The sequence below is a fragment of the Mya arenaria genome, chromosome 12, assembly GCF_026914265.1.
Source record: "Mya arenaria isolate MELC-2E11 chromosome 12, ASM2691426v1".
NCBI lineage: Eukaryota > Metazoa > Mollusca > Bivalvia > Myida > Myidae > Mya > Mya arenaria.
The window spans coordinates 42,618,375-42,638,892 of record NC_069133.1 but is presented as its reverse complement, the minus strand read 5'-3'; positions in this window follow the sequence as shown (position 1 = coordinate 42,638,892).

Genomic DNA, 20,518 nt, shown 5'->3' with positions numbered 1-20,518 from the left:
CAAAACAAAAATAGTGCACTAAGTTAAATCATGAATTCGAGAAATTGGGGCTTGGAATAAGCAAAATTATTATATGCTTTCCGGTTGTTTATGGAGATTTATCAGTGAAATAAAAAAGCTACCATGAAAACTACTGGGACAAGCCCACCAAGAACCTTGTTGTAGACGCAAAGACGCAAATAAGGGCCCACACGACAATGAACACCACATACACACACGCATGAACACCACATACACACACGCATGAACACCACATACACACACGCATAAACACCACATACACACAAAAACACCACATACACACACGCATGAACACCACATACACACAAAAACACCACATACACACAAAAATACCACATACACACACGCATGAACACCACATACACACACGCATGAACACCACATACACACACGCATGAACACCACATACACACAAAAACACCACATACACACACGCATGAACACCACATACACACACGCATGAACACCACATACACACAAAAACACCACATACACACACGCATGAACACCACATACACACAAAAACACCACATACACACAAAAAACACCACATACACACACGCATGAACACCACATACACACAAAAAACACCACAATTTAATACTTACATACTAACTCATTTTAAAAGGCACATTTGGACCACTTCAACTTTATATATAAACGATGACGGCGTTGATGACTAATTTCCCTGAACTATTTTTCTCAGTTAAGCGTGAAAAGTGTAGATAAACAGTATTTACCCGCCATATCGGGAGTTTGGACTGTTCTTGGTCAAAATATTAACAAGGTTCGTTTCCTATCTTCTTTAAGTGGCCTTTTGAGTAGGTTCTGTAAATGTATTCATAGAGTTATTCACGGATAAAATATATTGAGTAGGCTATTATATTGGAGCTGTCTTAGTATTTCCTAGCGATATGTGTATGGTTTCTTGGGTAAGCATTGTAAATGTATTTCATAGTATGCTACAAGGATAATAATCAATACATATTTCAAATTGAAGATGTCTTAGTATTGGTGCAGAATATATTTTTTAGATGTCCGTCGTAATAGATGTATCGATTATCATATAAATATCAAGTATTTTCTTTTTTAATCCACTCATGTTTTTCAATGAGCAATATATTTGTAAAAATGAAAATTATATAAAAAATATTCGAGCTCGAAATAAACATTCTTTCTTTTTGTGGCAATATTTTTTCTTTCTAAAAACTGCTTAAAACGGACAACCACGTATCATTACTTTGAAAATACACAACAATGATATCAGCAATGGAACAAGCCGTTTCATATCTTATCGTAAGGACGACAACTCTGAAATAGCACGTTGGCAAATACTTTTCAAAGTAGCCTCCCTTGCATTCGTAAGATGTTAAATATGGCACGTATTTCTATCCTATTGCGCGTTATTCATTCACAAACACATGCATGTACAGTGTATAAATAAATTAACGATAGTTACTTCTGAATGAAGCAACATAACCTTCAAAGAAAGGAAAGGGCACATATTTAAGGATACAGTTTATTCATATCTTGTCATTTTCTCTGTGTTTTGGTCCTGTTGACTCGCAAATTGTTGAAACATAGATGCGTCTATTTTTGCATACAATGGCTTAGTAGTGCCGTAGTTTGTTGTTGTTGTTGCCGTCGTCATCGGTTAAGCGCAAAAATCACACTTTGTCTGAAACTGTCGAAATAGTAAACATATTAACAAGAAATCTGGTAAACGAATTTTATTACCATTAATACTTTAATGATGTCTATACAGTCCCATAACTATCTGTAGAGATATGCTCCTTGAGAGAACGGACGAGCGTAGACACCCGCTAGTGGTGTTCCTGTTTAAATTTAAATACAGATTTCGAGAAGGGGGGTTAGTGATGGTGGGGATGGGGTGGGGGTAGGCTTGTTTACGCCAGCAATCGGGTAGGACCCATCCGCCAAGCACATTTACAGTCCAGTTACCATCATTAATATGGTAATTATCACAAGTGTGATTTTCCCGTGCACGTGTGAGGGGATGTTGCTATTGTTATCAAGCTATCAGATGAAAGCCTTATCCCCTGTATCTAACACCACCGATGGTCATAACTTCATCCAGAATCAAGTATCCCAGCAATAAATTAAAGACTGCCCTCTTTCAACGCCCTGTTTGATAAACATGTGTAGAACAGATGATTATTAAGCACCGAAAATATAATTAGTGTTATTTTGAAAGACTCTCTTATGAGTGTTCTCTTTAAGGCCTAATAAAATGTAATAGACTTGTTAGCTTTTTTCAATCAATCATCGTGTGAGGCATTAACCTACCAGCGTGCGTTCCCACAAAATCCCGCAATAAACGGAACGCTGAAAAGACGAGCTCTATCCATCTTTGCGGATTATTCAATATTCAATTTATGGCCACTTCCAAACAATGTCAGCATTTCGTAGACGGGGTTTATTGGCATATTTTCCGGCACAATTCTAGTAAACACCGATGATATAATTGCCGAGATATTGAAATCACAGTTACTAATTGTAAGAGAATTGGGCGTAATTAGCATTATTGATGGGAATAGAAGGCTAGAATTTCGATTATTTCTCGCCATTTCTCGCCATTTGGGTTCGTCCGAGGGAGGTGTTGAGAATTCATCATGTTTAATGTGTATTAGCATCGGGGTAAAAGGCTTCCCGTCGCTCTTTCCACACATCGTAGATCAAGCAGTCAATCCCCGTCTCTAATTTCCCGGTCAGTGCGCAATAAAATAGCAGAAATGCCCCGCGCCATAACCACAGAGAAACAAATGGTCAGTTCTGGAAATATGCCCTCTGGACAGGGACTGTCAATGTTCTTTAACGAACCGCGAGACAGCCCTTGGAACGCGTATCTCATCAACAGGATAATTTACATTGGCAAAATATCATGCATGTTTCAAAAACAATAAAGTTCCTGCAACAAAAAGCTTGAATAAACAGATAGTGGGGCTAGTTTGAACTATATTTATTCAATATCATTACAGGCTACGTATCACAACATGGTCTATATAATTCACGAACTTTATATTTTTAGCTTATATAAATCCTTTCCAACATGGGTTAAAGGCACTAGACACCAGATGACACAGTTGCAAGAAAAAGATGAAAGAAAATTGTCAAACAACTTACATACAATTGATATCGTTGTGATCAACACATTGAATCTTACTGACTGATGTATCATATCGCTTACGACAGAAAGTTTCAAAAAGCGGCCATATAATTATCTCAACTTATCATGTGATCCTCCGGAAGAACGGACATTGCAGGGAATCAGAATACTTCAGCGAAACAACGAAGACACAGAGCCCGACAGATGATCGGTGATGAAATTAATCGATGGAAATTTTTGTGAGAGATAACTCTGCTGACATGACAGCGATTTGTAGAAACCATTATGCGCTATTTTTGAACAGCGAAACACAGTTGAGACAGCGACATAATTGGTGTGTTTATTCTTTAATTCATGTAAATGATGAGTTATCGACTTTAAACTTGCTCTTATTGACAATTCTAGGCATTGTAAATGCTGTATTTGCCGCATTTGGGACCATCTGGTGTATAGTCCCTTTAATACCAAAAGGTACCAAGCGACATAAAATACATCAGATGTTGGCATTTTCTGGCATTTTAACCGTACGCCTAACGTTCCTTCACATAATAAGACTAGAAGATAATAAATTATACATGTAGGAATCTAAAAATCAAACTCTGGCTATTTCAATATTATAATGACACGATACTGAACTGTGTGCTACCGATCCACCATTGGTGAAATTATTTTACTTTGCGGAGATAAGTAATAAAAGGTATCGCCCCTCGTAATAAATGAGTATATACATGCATTTTTTTTAGAAATGATTTATTGTTACCTTTAATGAAATAAACCGCACTGGCACATAAAGAGGGGAAATTGAATTTTTTTTTGACAGAGAGATCCTCTGAACGCACAAAATGCACAGATGTAATAACAGAGCCCGTTTAATTTATACGGGTTGATACTGATATATTTTAGCTCGAATGAGAAGACAGCGTATCATTCTCGAGTACGATTCCTGTGTTGAGACCAGTACTGGTGTCTATGATGAAAAGATCCATGAGAAAGTACCCCAGGTGAGGGTCAAACTCACAACCACTTGAGTGAGTGGCGGACACTTTAACCAATAGAACACTGTCAACTTGACCATCTCTTGAATAAGAAGCGGACACTTTAACTACCAGACCATTATCACCCTGATGAAGATCGAACCCACAACCTCTTTGGTGAGAGACGGACGCCTTTACCGTAAGACCACTCTCGCCTTCATGCGGATCGAACCCACAACCTCTTGGGTGAGAGATGGACACCTTAACTACTACACCACACTTGTCTTGGTGGGAGTGGGACCCACAACCTCTTGTATGAGTGGCGGTCACCTTTACCTTCAGACCATTTCGACCTTGATGTGGATCCAACCCACAACATCTTGGGTGAGAGATGGACACCTTAACTACTACACCACACTTGTCTTGGTGGGAGTGGGTCCCACAACCTCTTGTATGAGTGGCGGTCACCTTTACCTTCAGACCATTCCGACCTTGATGTGGATCCAACCCACAACATCTTGGATGATGGAATCGGACACCTTCACTACTAGGCCACTCTCGTCTTGGTAAGTGTCCAACCCGGACCCTCTTGGGTTAGCGTGGCAAACCTTTTTCACTCTCTCCTTTCACCCTCTTCATATTGGCAAAAATGGTATGTGAAATACTGTCAAAGTCCCAAGCACCGACCTCTTCATGTGTTTTAATTTCATAAGTTTGTGTTATATTCAATGATCTAGAGAGTCCAAAAAACAACAACAAAAAACAGCACACTGTGGACGAAGTAACATCATCACTTTGGTCTGTTTAGCACATGGTCGGAGGGTGAGGCGGACATGGAGGAAAGGACGGAGATAGTTTCAATTTGAATTGTATAATTTTAAAGAGATAATTAAGACGACTAAAGATGCACTCTTACTCTCAAATTAGATTTACCACACTTAATACAATCGTTTTAATTTACCGAAAAGGATGAATAAATATCGAAAACAATTGTTCTTATGAAGGATACCGTGTTTAATTTGAAAGGAAGGTGCAGAAAACACGGTATTTCCAACTTTGAAACGATAATAAATCAGAGTAAATATTTTAGGACACGCCAGTCATCTTATATGTGAGCGTTTTAAGCTATTAAATACAGGGTTACAATCTTGTTATCAATAATAAATATTTTCCATAAAGGCATAATTGAGCAAGGATTTAATGGTGTATCACTCAAAATTGATGTTTGTTATACATGTGCATGTATTGATTTGAAATTCGAGCATCACTTTAAACAAGGCCCTATGGTTTTATATTGATGCAAGTAACTCATTTTTACCATGATGCCATTCTTTTCTTCGGCATTCAAGAACAGTCACCATGGTTTTAATACTTAAAAATATTGAATATTTTATTGGATAGAAACAATGATCACGATATAATTGTTTTCTAAAGACACACAAAAAATGTCAACCAGTTCTACAAGAATTATACCAATAGCAACTGCATTTAGACGGATCGTGTTGCGCTAAATTCGATCCTGTAATTACCCGATTGCACCCTCGTAAATCAATGTGGTAAGACCATAAATGTCATGGAAGAAAATTAAAGACATACATTTGCCATCAGTTTACACAAATTCACCAATATGATTTGTTAAAGGTAGTATTTACCCGTCAAAAACGGGCGATTTTTTATCTTGACATGCTGTCAGCCAAGACATGATAAATACTTAAAATACTTGTTAAAATTCAAAATAAAATATTCTATTGCGGATGCATGTCAATATTTTCACACACATTGCCTAATATGTTGTGACATTTTCCGTTCTTGCATGAATCGTTCCTTCAAAATTACGATATGATGTTAAAGTTTTCAACCCATTAAAACAATATATTTATCATCTCATTCTGTGGATTTGGATATGACACGATTATTATCGTTATGTATGACATAGGTCAATGTGAACACACCGATCTGATATTAATGTTCGATGCTTAGGCCAAAAAAAATGGTTTGGTAAGGGTTACACCCTTTAAAGAACAGGTGGGTAGGCAGGCTTTTTTTATTAGGCTTTATGCAAGAACGTTATTGTCATAATTGGGGAATGGTGTCAAAGTAATCTTCTTAATAAAGCTTTAAAAGTTTTAAACTTCTTGTTAAAGACACACACACACACACAGGCACGCACGCACGCACGAACGCACACACACACAATATCTATAACCCTACCTCCGATAAAAGCGCCGATCCTACAGTTTTTTAAGTCAGCTGATAAAAAATAAATAAATAAACAAATCAGTAAATATAAAACTGTAGGATCGGCGCCTTTATCGGAGGTAGGGTCAAGTAGCCCGAACCAAATGTATTTGTTAGTTTTTATATGGAAGATATGTGTAGGCAAAATTTCTTGATTTCATGTAAACCGAGCAGGCGGTTTTACAATTGGGTGACAGGTTTAAGAGTTTGTACTTCTTAAACTGTAGTATTCTTTAGTAAGACTTAAAGAATGTATTTAATTAATATTCCCTTCGGGTAACTGATTGAACCATCAACATAAAGTAGGTGTCGATTGTTTAAAAATATATGGTGATGCAAGTGTGATCTGTCTGTGTTGTTTTGTATGTGGTATGTCTGTGCTCATTTGTATGTGATAGATCTGTATTGTTTTGTGGTATGCCTGCGTTGTTTTGTATGTGATAACTGTGTTGTTTTGTATGTGTAAGACCTGTGTTCATTTGTATGTGATAGATCTGTGTTCATTTGTATGTGGTAGGCCTATGTCCATTTGTATGTAAAAGATCTGTGTTCATTTGTATGTGATAGATTTGTGTTCATTTGTATGTGATAGATCTGTGTTGTTTTGTATGTGGTATGGCTGCGTTGTTTTGTATGTGGTAGGCCTGTGTTGTTTTGTATGTGGTAGGCCTGTGTTCATTTGTATGTGGTAGATGTGTGTTCATTTGTATGTGGTAGGCCTGTGTTCATTTGTATGTGATAGATCTGTGTTCATTTGAATGTGATAGATCTGTGTTCATTTGTCTGTGATAGATCTGTGTTCATTTGTGTGTGACAAATCTGTGATCATTTGTATGTGATAGATCTGTGTTCATTTGTCTGTGATAGATCTGTGTTCATTTGTGTGTGACAAATCTGTGATCATTTGTATGTGATAGATCTGTGTTCATTTGTATGTGGTAGGCATGTGTTCATTTGTATGTGATAGATCTGTGTTCAGTTGTATGTGATAGATCTGTGTTCATTTGTATGTGATGGATCTGTGTTGTTTTGTATGTGGTTTGTCTGTGTTGTTTTGTACGTAGTATGTCTGTGTTGTATTGTATGAGGTATGTCTGTGTTGTATGGTATTTTGTATGTCAGTGTTGTATTGTATTTTGTATGTCTGTGTTGTTTTGACTATGGTATGTCTGTGATGTTTTGTATGTGGTATGTCTGTGTTGTTTTGTATGTGGTATTTCTGTGTTGTTTTGTATGTGGTATGTCTGTGATGTTTTGTATGTGGTATGTCTGTGTTGTATTGTATGTGGTGTGTCTGTGTTGTTTTGCATGATGTTTGTCTCTGTTGTATTGTATGTGGTATGTCTGTGTTATTTTGTATGTGGTATGGCTGTGTTGTTTTGTATGTCGTATGTCTGTGATGTTTTGTATGTGGTATGTCTGTGATGTTTTGTATGTGGTATGTCTGTGTTGTTTTGTATGTGGTATGTCTGTGTTGTTTTGTATGTAGTATGTCTGTGATGTTTTGTATGTGGTATGTCTGTGATGTTTTGTATGTGGTATGTCTGTGTTGTTTTGTATGTGGTATGTCTGTGTTGTTTTGTATGTAGTATGTCTGTGATGTTTTGTATGTGGTATGTCTGTGATGTTTTGTATGTGGTATGTCTGTGTTGTTTTATATGTGTTATATCTGTGTTGTTTTGTATAAGTGATGTATGTGTTGTTTTCTATATGGTATATCTGTGCTGTTTTGTAAATGGTATGTCTGTGTTGTTTTGTATGTGGTATGTCTGTGTTGTTTTGTATATGGTATGTCTGTGTTGTTTTGCTGGTGGTATGTCTGTGTTGTTTTGTATGTGGTATGTCTGTGTTGTTTGGTATGTGGTATGTCTGTGAAGTTTTGTATATGGTATATCTGTGTTGTTTTGCTGGTGGTATGTCTGTGTTGTTTTGTAGGAGGTATGTCTGTGTTATTTTGTATGTGGTATGTCTGTGTTGTTTGGTATGTGGTATGTCTGTGAAGTTTTGTATATGGTATGTCTGTGTTGTTTTGCTGGTGGTATGTCTGTGTTGTTTTGTATGTGGTATGTCTGTGTTGTTTTGTATGTGGTATGTCTGTGTTGTTTGGTATGTGGTATGTCTGTGAAGTTTTGTATATGGTATGTTTGTGTTGTTTTGCTGGTGGTATGTCTGTGTTGTTTTGTAGGAGGTATGTCTGTGTTGTTTTGTTTGTGGTATGTCTCTATTGTTTTGTATATGGTATGTTTGTGTTGTTTTGTTTGTGGTATGTCTGTGTTGTTTTGTAGGAGGTATGTCTGTGTTGTTTTGTTTGAGGTATGTCTGTGTTGTTTTGTTTGTGGTATGTCTGTGTTGTTTTGTTTGTGGTATGTCTGTGTTGTTTTGTATATGGTATGTCTGTGTTGTTTTGTAGGAGGTATGTCTGTGTTGTTTTGCTGGTGGTATGTCTGTGTTGTTTTGCTGGTGGTATGTCTGTGTTGTTTTGCTGGTGGTATGTCTGTGTTGTTTGGTATGTGGTATGTCTGTGTTGTTTTGTATATGGTATGTTTGTGTTGTTTTTCTGGTTGTATGTCTGTGTTGTTTTGTAGGAGGTATGTCTGTGTTGTTTTGTAGGAGGTATGTCTGTGTTGTTTTGCTGATGGTATGTCTGTGTTGTTTTGCTGGTGGTATGTCTGTGTTGTTTTGCTGGTGGTATGTCTGTGTTGTTTTGCTGGTGGTATGTCTGTGTTGTTTTGCTGGTGGTATGTCTGTGTTGTTTTGTTTGTGGTATGTCTCTATTGTTTTGTATGTAGTATGTCTGTGATGTTTTGTATGTGGTATGTCTGTGTTTTTTGGTATGTGGTATGTCTGTGAAGTTTTGTATATGGTATGTGTGTGTTGTTTTGCTGGTGGTATGTCTGTGTTGTTTTGTAGGAGGTATGTCTGTGTTGTTTTGTAGGAGGTATGTCTGTGTTGTTTTGTTTGTGGTATGTCTGTGTTGTTTTGTAGGAGGTATGTCTGTGTTGTTTTGCTGGTGGTATGTCTGTGTTGTTTTGCTGGTGGTATGTCTGTGTTGTTTTGTTTGTGGTATGTCTCTATTGTTTTGTATGTAGTATGTCTGTGATGTTTTGTATGTGGTATGTCTGTGTTGTTTGGTATGTGGTATGTCTGTGAAGTTTTGTATATGGTATGTGTGTGTTGTTTTGCTGGTGGTATGTCTGTGTTGTTTTGTAGGAGGTATGTCTGTGTTGTTTTGTAGGAGGTATGTCTGTGTTGTTTTGTTTGTGGTATGTCTGTGTTGTTTTGTAGGAGGTATGTCTGTGTTGTTTTGTTTGTGGTATGTCTGTGTTGTTTTGTTTGAGGTATGTCTGTGTTGTTTTGTAGGAGGTATGTCTGTGTTGTTTTGTAGGAGGTATGTCTGTGTTGTTTTGTTTGTGGTATGTCTGTGTTGTTTTGTAGGAGGTATGTCTGTGTTGTTTTGTAGGAGGTATGTCTGTGTTGTTTTGTTTGAGGTATGTCTGTGTTGTTTTGTAGGAGGTATGTCTGTGTTGTTTTGTTTGTGGTATGTCTGTGTTGTTTTGTAGGAGGTATGTCTGTGTTGTTTTGTTTGTGGTATGTCTGTGTTGTTTTGTAGGAGGTATGTCTGTGTTGTTTTGTATGTGGTATGTCTGTGTTGTTTTGTTTGTGGTATGTCTGTGTTGTTTTGTTTGAGGTATGTCTGTGTTGTTTTGTTTGTGGTATGTCTGTGTTGTTTTGTTTGTGGTATGTCTGTGTTGTTTTGTAGGAGGTATGTCTGTGTTGTTTTGTATGTGGTATGTCTGTGTTGTTTTGTTTGTGGTATGTCTGTGTTGTTTTGTTTGAGGTATGTCTGTGTTGTTTTGTATGTGGTATGTCTGTGTTGTTTTGTATGTGGTATGTCTGTGTTGTTTTGTTTGAGGTATGTCTGTGTTGTTTTGTTTGTGGTATGTCTGTGTTGTTTTGTTTGTGGTATGTCTGTGTTGTTTTGTTTGAGGTATGTCTGTGTTGTTTTGTATGTGGTATGTCTGTGTTGTTTTGTATGTGGTATGTCTGTGTTGTTTTGTTTGAGGTATGTCTGTGTTGTTTTGTATGTGGTATGTCTGTGTTGTTTTGTTTGTGGTATGTCTGTGTTGTTTTGTAGGAGGTATGTCTGTGTTGTTTTGTATGTGGTATGTCTGTGTTGTTTTGTTTGTGGTATGTCTGTGTTGTTTTGTTTGTGGTATGTCTGTGTTGTTTTGTAGGAGGTATGTCTGTGTTGTTTTGTAGGAGGTATGTCTGTGTTGTTTTGTTTGTGGTATGTCTGTGTTGTTTTGTTTGTGGTATGTCTGTGTTGTTTTGTTTGTGGTATGTCTGTGTTGTTTGGTATGTGGTATGTCTGTGAAGTTTTGTATATGGTATGTCTGTGTTGTTTTGTTTGTGGTATGTCTGTGTTGTTTTGTTTGTGGTATGTCTGTGTTGTTTTGTATGTGTTATGTCTGTGTTGTTTGGTATGTGGTATGTCTGTGAAGTTTTGTATATGGTATGTCTGTGTTGTTTTGCTGGTGGTATGTCTGTGTTGTTTTGTTTGTGGTATGTTTCTATTGTTTGCGTGTTCTATGTCTCTCGTTTAGTGACAGTTAGGCATGACCTTGTGCCTTCAGCAGGGCAATCGTAAATTGTTTGAACACCAGGCTTGTCCCTGAACTTTTCATTTTACTATGAAAATTGTTTTATAAAAAACCCTGTTCAATTATTAAAAGTATTGTAATGTGGCAGGCTTTTAGGCAGAAAACGAATGTCATTTTTTCCTTACAGAAATGCACTGGTTCGAACTCCAGTATAATCTCAAAATGAACATCAATACAGGATTTATATAGCAAGCAAACGGGTTGAATGTGGAATAAAGCGAGCTAACATAGTGACTACTTTACAGTTCGCATTATCTTATATAAAATATACCCATATTGGTGTAGATTTAATGGCTTTTCTTCAAATATCTTAACCCAAAATTGAGAACACCCAAAAAACTTCAACGGTGTAATATGAATACGTACACCAACACCTGTTTATAGTACACCAGACATTAGAGATCTTGTGTGAATTTTATTATTAATTTCCACGGCATAATTAGTGCCGAGCCAAGCTATGAAAAATTACTTTCCACCAGGTAACCCTTTTACTAACCAACCGCCTTTGTGCCGGGTAAGTTACGAGAAATTAAATAACTTTATTACGAAATAAATCTGTCTAATTTTTGAAACCCGAAATCAAATAAAAGTTGATAAAAGATTAGTTAAAAGTACGAGCTATTTTGAGGTAATTAACAATACAAAACATAGTAGCAACGCCATCTGTGAGATGGAAAGAAGGCTAACCGCAATGCTAACGACTGGAGTGGTTTTGGGGAGGGTTTTATTAAGATCTGTCCGCACCTATTGCCTGTATGATGGCTTTCAACGTGTGATGAGCTGTATATGGGTGATGGCCTGTCCCCTTGAGCTGTATATGGGTGATGGCCTGTCCCCTTGAGCTGTATATGGGTCTATTTAGGCAAGCAGGCGAGATATGATTGAAATAATGTGTACTGTGTACACTGATGAAAACATCTAAAACGTTCATCAGCCAAGAGAGAAGAAAGAGAAAGAGAAAGGGACCAATCTCAGAATAAGGGAGCCCGGTCAAGTTGTTTGTGCATTTGAACCTTCATTATTGACGCTACATGTCTTTCGCTAAGAGTCCGTTGTGTCTTGTGTACTGTTATGCTGGTGTGTTTTATTTTTGTTGTGTTTTGTAAATTTAGTTTTTTTGTAACAGAAAAATCCCAAGAAACAATTTGCCGAATTTCCGACTGTTTATTTATTTATTTATTTATTTATTTATTTATTTATTTATTTATTTATTTATTTATTTATTTTTTATTTAATTATTTTCTATTCATTTATTATTTTACTTTAATTTTTTTAAGGGGGGAGGCATGAATCCTGACAGAAATAAATTATTTATTTTACGCCTTAACAATTTATGGATGTTGATTATTCTTATTTGCTGTATTGTTTGTTTGGATGTTTTGTCGCTTAGACATTATTTATGTTGCAATAAAAGTAATAATTGTATGCTACTGGATGCTAACCTTTTGCCATGTAGTTTCTATCAATATATTGTATTTATCTGTCAGTGTTGGCGGACCAGATGTGTGAGGCCTGCTTACAGGTTGATGTAACACCAAGTTGCCATCAACCACCCTGGCGCATCCTTTCAGAGCCCGTCAAAGCCAGCCATCACTCACCCTTATCTCCATCGCTGAAAAATTATTTCACCATCAGGACCTTAATTATGGCAAAGATATAAACCTTATGACAATAAATATGCCTCGTAAATAACTTCCATATCAGAGCAACATTTATTCTATATTGTAATACCAGTGATTCAGAGAGGTCACTGCGGTGTGATATATTCGCCATATTTGGATGAAAAGTTGGCACAGTTCGGACCACCCGTATTTACGGTAGTTGAATTGCTTATTTGCTTAAAGAGACCGTAGTAGTTAGAAGAAGATATTGGAAGCCAAATCAAGCCAGGTGAGGTGAATGATTTAATGTCGTATTATCTTCAAAGGCTATGGTACCCGGTCCATCTGTCTTCCAAAAATATACCCTTCATTAGTAGTATCTGTTTTCACAGTATTCATACGGTTATACCAAGCTATCTAACATGGAAAAGTTATTCTTTTGTATCACGCAGACGTTTATTAGCCCTCATATTATTTGTCAGATCTGTGAGATCATATATATTTTCGCCATTTAGATAACGCCAGTGTCTGTGTAATCATGGCCATATGGTTTATATGTCTGTGGTCTAGTACACTTATACGTTTTAAAGGGACTAGCTCGTGTTTTTTTTTTTGTAAAATGAACTTCTTGTTTGACGAAATAAAGTGTGGCAAATCATTAGAAGTGTTAATTCTAAGGATATCAAAAGCTGAAACACTTCAGCAAATGTTGATATTTGCTCAAAAATTGTCTTTGAAGAAAACTTTTTTATTACCATAAATAATAGCTTTAAGCGATTCGTTGTTGCGTTATTGGTTAATTGACATGATCACGTGTTGTTATCGATGTATTGTTAAAAGGTCAAAATATTCACCCCTTTCGTATAGCTTCATGTGTAGTAGTGGTTAATGCGTCTGTTTTGTCACTTTATTGGCCAGGGTTTGCACCACACTACATCCAAAATATTTGTTTTTATACATTAATTGTATTTTTCTGCGATTTCGATATCATAGAGTAAAAAAAAGGATAAAATAAGTGTTTTCAAATGCATTTCCGAGGAAACAATGTTTTGGTAAAAAACAAGCGAGTCCCTTTAAGAAACGATAGTAGGTTATTTTATGATGTACACGTGTTTTCACATTTTGTGGTGTTTTACTTACAAACTCACAATTTATAAAAAAAATATGTACTCTCATTGTCTTCTTAGTTATTACAAAGTTCAAAGGCTTTTTTCATGATATTATGTAAATATTATGACGAAGGTGTTATCCGATGTCGCTTGCATCACAAGTGGCTTGTATCGATCAAAGATGGTGAAGAGAATGTTTAAAAGTATGTGAGTAATCTACGAAAACCATCCACAAGTGAAAATAACTTTACGCGAAAAATCACGTTTTTTTTTCAATTATCTGATTTTTTTTCAGCATGAACGTGATGACGGCGTTTACTGTTAATTAAATGTGAGACACTAGAAATAAAACCAATGTAACGCTTACTAAATCATCGTGGTAAAACACATGATTTATCAAGATGTGTCATTTTGGCCTGTCGCAGGCACTCGCCGAACAAATTCGGAAAAAAAAATTAGCAATAATTTGGCGATTTTTTAGCTGGGAATTTTGTGGCTATTTACTTATTAATTGAAACCCAAATTTATCCAGACTAATATTTTTTATCTGTACACATATTATCATTCTCATTCATCTGAGGTTTGATAATGATAAATCTTATGGTGTACGCGTAGCATCACCGCTCTGGTGTACGAGAATGACATATCATATGTTTTTTTATATTTTGATTATGAAAGTCAAATGAGTTAAGCATAATAATGTATTAAGGTTGATACGGTTCTTTTGTGTATCTATCAAGTGTAAAACTACAGTGTTCCCCTTTAAAGGGACTCGCTCATAGTTTGTAAATGCAAATTTATAGATTTTGTTTCAAGTACGCAACAAACGGCGTTTTTGTTGATACCAAACCAGTTTCAGTTTTGGTCAAATCATCAAATACTGACAGCTTGAACCCTTCAACAAGTGTTGATATACGCTCAAACATTGTCTTTGAAGTACACGATTTCTAAAACCGTTGCTTACGCAATTTAATAAAAGGCTTTAGCATGATTGGTCGATTGACATTATCACGTGATGAGTTCAAGGTATTTATTTAATGTTAAAATATCCGTATTTGAGTCCCTGTGGCCGAGTGGTCATGCTATCGGTTTTCTAACAAAAAAATCGTGTCTGTTCTAGCGTGTGTTCGCTTCCGACTAAATCCAGATTTCCTTTTTATACTTTAATTGTATTTTTATCTGCAATTGCAGTATCAAAGAGTCAACTTATTATAATATACAGTCGACCTCCGTTGGCTCGAACTCTCAATGACCGGCGAATGTACCTCGAGCCTTGAAAAATTCGAGCCAAGCGGGAATGCTAAGCTTAAGTTTAACGAAATTTGTCCTTATTACATCCAGTTCGAACCAACGAGTAATTCGAGCCAAGCGAGTTCGAGCCAATGGGGTTCGACTCTACATGTTTTTATTGTTGGTGCCAAAACATCATTCTCGTTCACCAGAGTGATGATGCTATGCGTACCAGATTAGATTTATCACGATCAAACTTCTGATGAATGAGAATGCAAAACATGAGCGACGGTCCCTTTTACACCATCTTTATGCATATCATAAGCATGGCCTTATAGTTGCATAACCTTCGCATGACGGCCATGTTACATGTCAAAAGTCATAAATAAAACTAATATATACCTTTACTGGTTACAGTATCCCGTTATGACTCTGAGACATTTAAGGTATAAATTAACCAAATGTGCATGCTAAAATGCATCTGTCCGCTTCTGTCAAATATAAATCTTCCATACATGCAGAACCTGTTATTAGATAGTTTGCACACGATTTAATTGAACACTTTTCTTGTCCATACGTCAAACTGATATCATAAATCACGGGGACAACATTTGTTTCATTACTGCAAAATGTTCCTTTGCCTCATAATAGACGCATTTGCAGCGATATCAATCAACTGTTTTTCGTGATTTATACCCCGTCAGGACGCGATATGCTAGTCTTGATTTACGTCCGTCGTTTTGATATTTTATGCTAGTCCCACAAAGTTTTCCTTTCGGGTATCGACTGCGCAAAATTACAGGCTTCCGCCCCCGTTACCAACAATTAGAACTATTAGCGTAACCTATAGGGTATAATAATAAACACTTAAGTGAACATATGAGATGTCTATGTCTGTCATTATTACCTTAATTAACGACTAATGCAATGTTGCTCATATCCCTTTTACGCTGCATTTACCATGGGTGAATTATCATTTTGGAGATGACATATCTTTTCTCTTTATTATGAATGAAATCATTATAAATGAATGGGAAGCTTATGGTTTTTTTCTTCAATATCAATAAATTGGAAACTTTTGTAACATAAATGGTCAGAATGGTTAACCAAAATTGCTCTTTACTTTCAGTATATGTGAAACGTATTAGTAATGTAGATTTGTATTATATAACATGTATAACATTTGTATGATTTTCGGCCATACGGGTCTATGATCTTCTGGTGAATAAATGTTCTGTTCTGTTCTTTGAAACTTATGTTATATATTTAGTTAGAAGGTTTTCGAATGATTTCTCATCACTTTCGATAAATGTGAAACATATGTAACATATTCGGTCAGAATGGTTTAAGAAGTAATTCTCTCCGCTATCAATGAATGTGAAACTTATGTAAAATATTCGGTCAGAATGGTTTAACAAGTAATTCTCTCCTCTTTCAATAAATGTGAAACTTATGTGACATATTCGGTCAGAATGGTTTAAGAAGTAATTCTCTCCTCTATCAATAAATGGGAAACTTATGTAACATATTCGGTCAGAATGGTTTACGAAGTGTTTCTCTCCTCTATCAATAAATGGGAAACTTATGCAACATATTTGGTCAGAATGGTTTACGAAGTTTTTCTCTCCTCTATCAATAAATGTGAAACTTATGAAACATATTAGGTCAGAATGGTTTTAGAAGTTTTTCTCTCCTCTATCAATAAATGTGAAACTTATGAAACATATTAGGTCAGAATGGTTTTAGAAGTTTTTCTCTCCTCTATCAATAAATGTGAAACTTATGTAACATATTTGGTCAGAATGGTTTTAGAAGTTTTTCTCTCCTCTATCAATAAATGGGAAACTTATGTAACATATTAGGTCAGAATGGTTAACGAAGTTTTTCTCTCCTCTATCAATAAATGGGAAACTTATGTAACATATTAGGTCAGAATGGTTTTAGAAGTTTTTCTCTCCTCTATCAATAAATGTGAAACTTATGTAACATATTAGGTCAGAATGGTTTTAGAAGTTTTTCTCTCCTCTATCAATAAATGGGAAACTTATGTAACATATTCGGTCAGAATGGTTTACGAAGTTTTTCTCTCCTCTATCAATAAATGGGAAACTTATGCAACATATTTGGTCAGAATGGTTTTAGAAGTTTTTCTCTCCTCTATCAATAAATGGGAAACTTATGCAACATATTTGGTCAGAATGGTTTACGAAGTTTTTCTCTCCTCTATCAATAAATGTGAAACTTATGAAACATATTAGGTCAGAATGGTTTTAGAAGTGTTTCTCTCCTCTATCAATAAATGTGAAACTTATGTAACATATTTGGTCAGAATGGTTTACGAAGTTTTCCTCTCCTCTATCAATAAATGGGAAACTTATGTAACATATTTGGTCAGAATGGTTTACGAAGTTTTTCTCTCCTCTATCAATAAATGGGAAACTTATGCAACATATTCGGTCAGAATGGTTTACGAAGTTTTTCTCTCCTCTATCAATAAATGTGAAACTTGTGTAACATATTTGGTCAGAATGGTTTACGATGTTTTTCTCTCCTCTATCAATAAATGGGAAACTTATGCAACATATTTGGTCAGAATGGATTTAGAAGTTTTTCTTCTTCTATCAATAAATGGGAAACTTATGCAACATATTTGGTCAGAATGGTTTTAGAAGTTTTTCTCTCCTCTATCAATAAATGGGAAACTTATGCAACATATTCGGACAGAATGGTTTACGAAGGTTTCTCTCCTCTATCAATAAATGTGAAACTTATGTAACATATTTGGTCAAAATGGTTTACGAAGTTTTTCTCTCCTCTATCAATAAATCGGAAACTTATGTAACATATTCGGTCAGAATGGTTTACGAAGTGTTTCTCTCCTCTATCAATAAATATGAAACTTGTGTAACATATTTGGTCAGAATGGTTTACGAAGTGTTTCTCTCCTCTATCAATAAATATGAAACTTGTGTAACATATTTGGTCAGAATGGTTTACGAAGTTTTTCTCTCCTCTATCAATAAATGGGAAACTTATGTAACATATTTGGTCAGAATGGATTTAGAAGTTTTTCTCTCCTCTATCAATAAATGGGAAACTTATGCAACATATTTGGTCAGAATGGTTTTAGAAGTTTTTCTCTCCTCTATCAATAAATGGGAAACTTATGTAACATATTCGGACAGAATGGTTTACGAAGGTTTCTCTCCTCTATCAATAAATGTGAAACTTATGTAACATATTTGGTCAGAATGGTTTACGAAGTTTTTCTCTCCTCTATCAATAAATCGGAAACTTATGTAACATATTCGGTCAGAATGGTTTACGAAGTGTTTCTCTCCTCTATCAATAAATATGAAACTTGTGTAACATATTTGGTCAGAATGGTTTACGAAGTGTTTCTCTCCGCTATCAATAAATGGGAAACTTATGTAACATATTTGGTCAGAATTGTTTACGAAGTTTTTCTCTCCTCTATCAATAAATGTGAAACTTACGTAACATATTCGGTCAGAATGGTTTACGAAGTGTTTCTCTCCTCTATCAATAAATATGAAACTTGTGTAACATATTTGGTCAGAATGGTTTACGAAGTGTTTCTCACCGCTATCAATAAATGGGAAACTTATGTAACATATTTGGTCAGAATGGTTTACGAAGTGTTTCTCTCCTCTATCAATAAATATGAAACTTGTGTAACATATTTGGTCAGAATGGTTTACGAAGTGTTTCTCACCGCTATCAATAAATGGGAAACTTTTGTAACATATTTGGTCAGAATGGTTTACGAAGTGTTTCTCTCCTCTATCAATAAATGTGAAAATTATGTAACATATTAGGCAAGAATGGTTTACAAAGTTTGTCTCTCCTCTATCAATAAATGGGAATTTTATGTAACATATTTGGTCAGAATGGTTTACGAAGTTTTTCTCTCCTCTATCAATAAATGGGAAATTTATGTAACATATAAGGTCAGAATGGTTAACGAAGCTTTTCTCTCCTCTATCAATAAATGGGAAACTTATGTAACATATTAGGCAAGAATAGTTTTAGAAATATTCTCTCCTCTATAAATAAATGGGAAACTTATGTAACATGTTAGGTCAGAATGGTTTTAGAAATTTTCTCTCCTCTATCAATAAATGGTTCATTTATGTAACATATTAGGCAAGAATGGTTTTAGAAGTTTTCCTCTCTTTTATCAATAAATTGGAAACTTGTGTAACATATTAGGTCAGAATGGTCAACGAAGCTTTTCTCTCCTCTATCAATAAACGGGAAACTTATTTAACATATTTGGTTAGAATGGTTAACGAAGCTTTTCTCTCCTCTATCAATAAATGGGAAACTTATGTAACATATTAGGTCAGAATGGTTAACGAAGTTTTTCACTCCTCTATCAATAAACGGGAAACTTATGTAACATATTTGGTCAGAATGGTTAACGAAGTTTTTCTCTCCTCTATCAATAAATGTGAAACTTATGTAACATATTAGGTCAGAATGGTTAACGAAGCTTTTCTCTCCTCTATCAATAAATGGGAAACTTATGTATCATATTCGGTCAGAATGGTTTTAGAAGTTTTTCTCTCCTCTATCAATAAATGTGAAACTTATGTAACATATTAGGTCAGAATGGTTAACGAAGTTTCCTCTCCTCTATCAATAAATGGGAAACTTATGTAACATATTAGGTCAGAATGGTTTACGAAGTTTTTCTCTCCTCTATCAATAAATGTGAAACTTATGTAACATATTAGGTCAGAATGGTTAACGAAGTTTTCCTCTCCTCTATCAATAAATGGGAAACTTATGTAACATATTAGGTCAGAATGGTTTAGAAGTTTTTCTCTCCTCTATCAATAAATGGGAAACTTATGTAACATATTAGGTCAGAATGGTTAACAAAGTTTTCCTCTCCTCTATCAATAAATGGGAAACTTATGTAACATATTAGGTCAGAATGGTTTACGAAGTTTTTCTCTCCTCTATCAATAAATGGGAAACCTATGTAACATATTAGGTCAGAATGGTTAACGAAATTTTCCTCTCCTCTATCAATAAATGGGAAACTTATGTAACATATTAGGTCAGAATGGTTTAGAAGTTTTTCTCTCCTCTATCAATAAATTCGAAACTTATGTAACATATTAGGTCAGAATGGTTAACGAAGTTTTCCTCTCCTCTATCAATAAATGGGAAACTTATGTAACATATTAGGTCAGAATGGTTTACGAAGTTTTTCTCTCCTCTATCAATAAATGGGAAACTTATGTAACATATTAGGTCAGAATGGTTTACGAAGTTTTTCTCTCCTCTATCAATAAATGTGAAACTTATGTAACATATTAGGTCAGAATGGTTAACGAAGTTTTCCTCTCCTCTATCAATAAATGGGAAACTTATGTAACATATTAGGTCAGAATGGTTTACGAAGTTTTTCTCTCCTCTATCAATAAATGGGAAACTTATGTAACATATTAGGTCAGAATGGTTTTAGAAGTTTTTCTCTCCTCTGTCAATAAATGGGAAACTTATGTTAAATATTAGGCAAGAA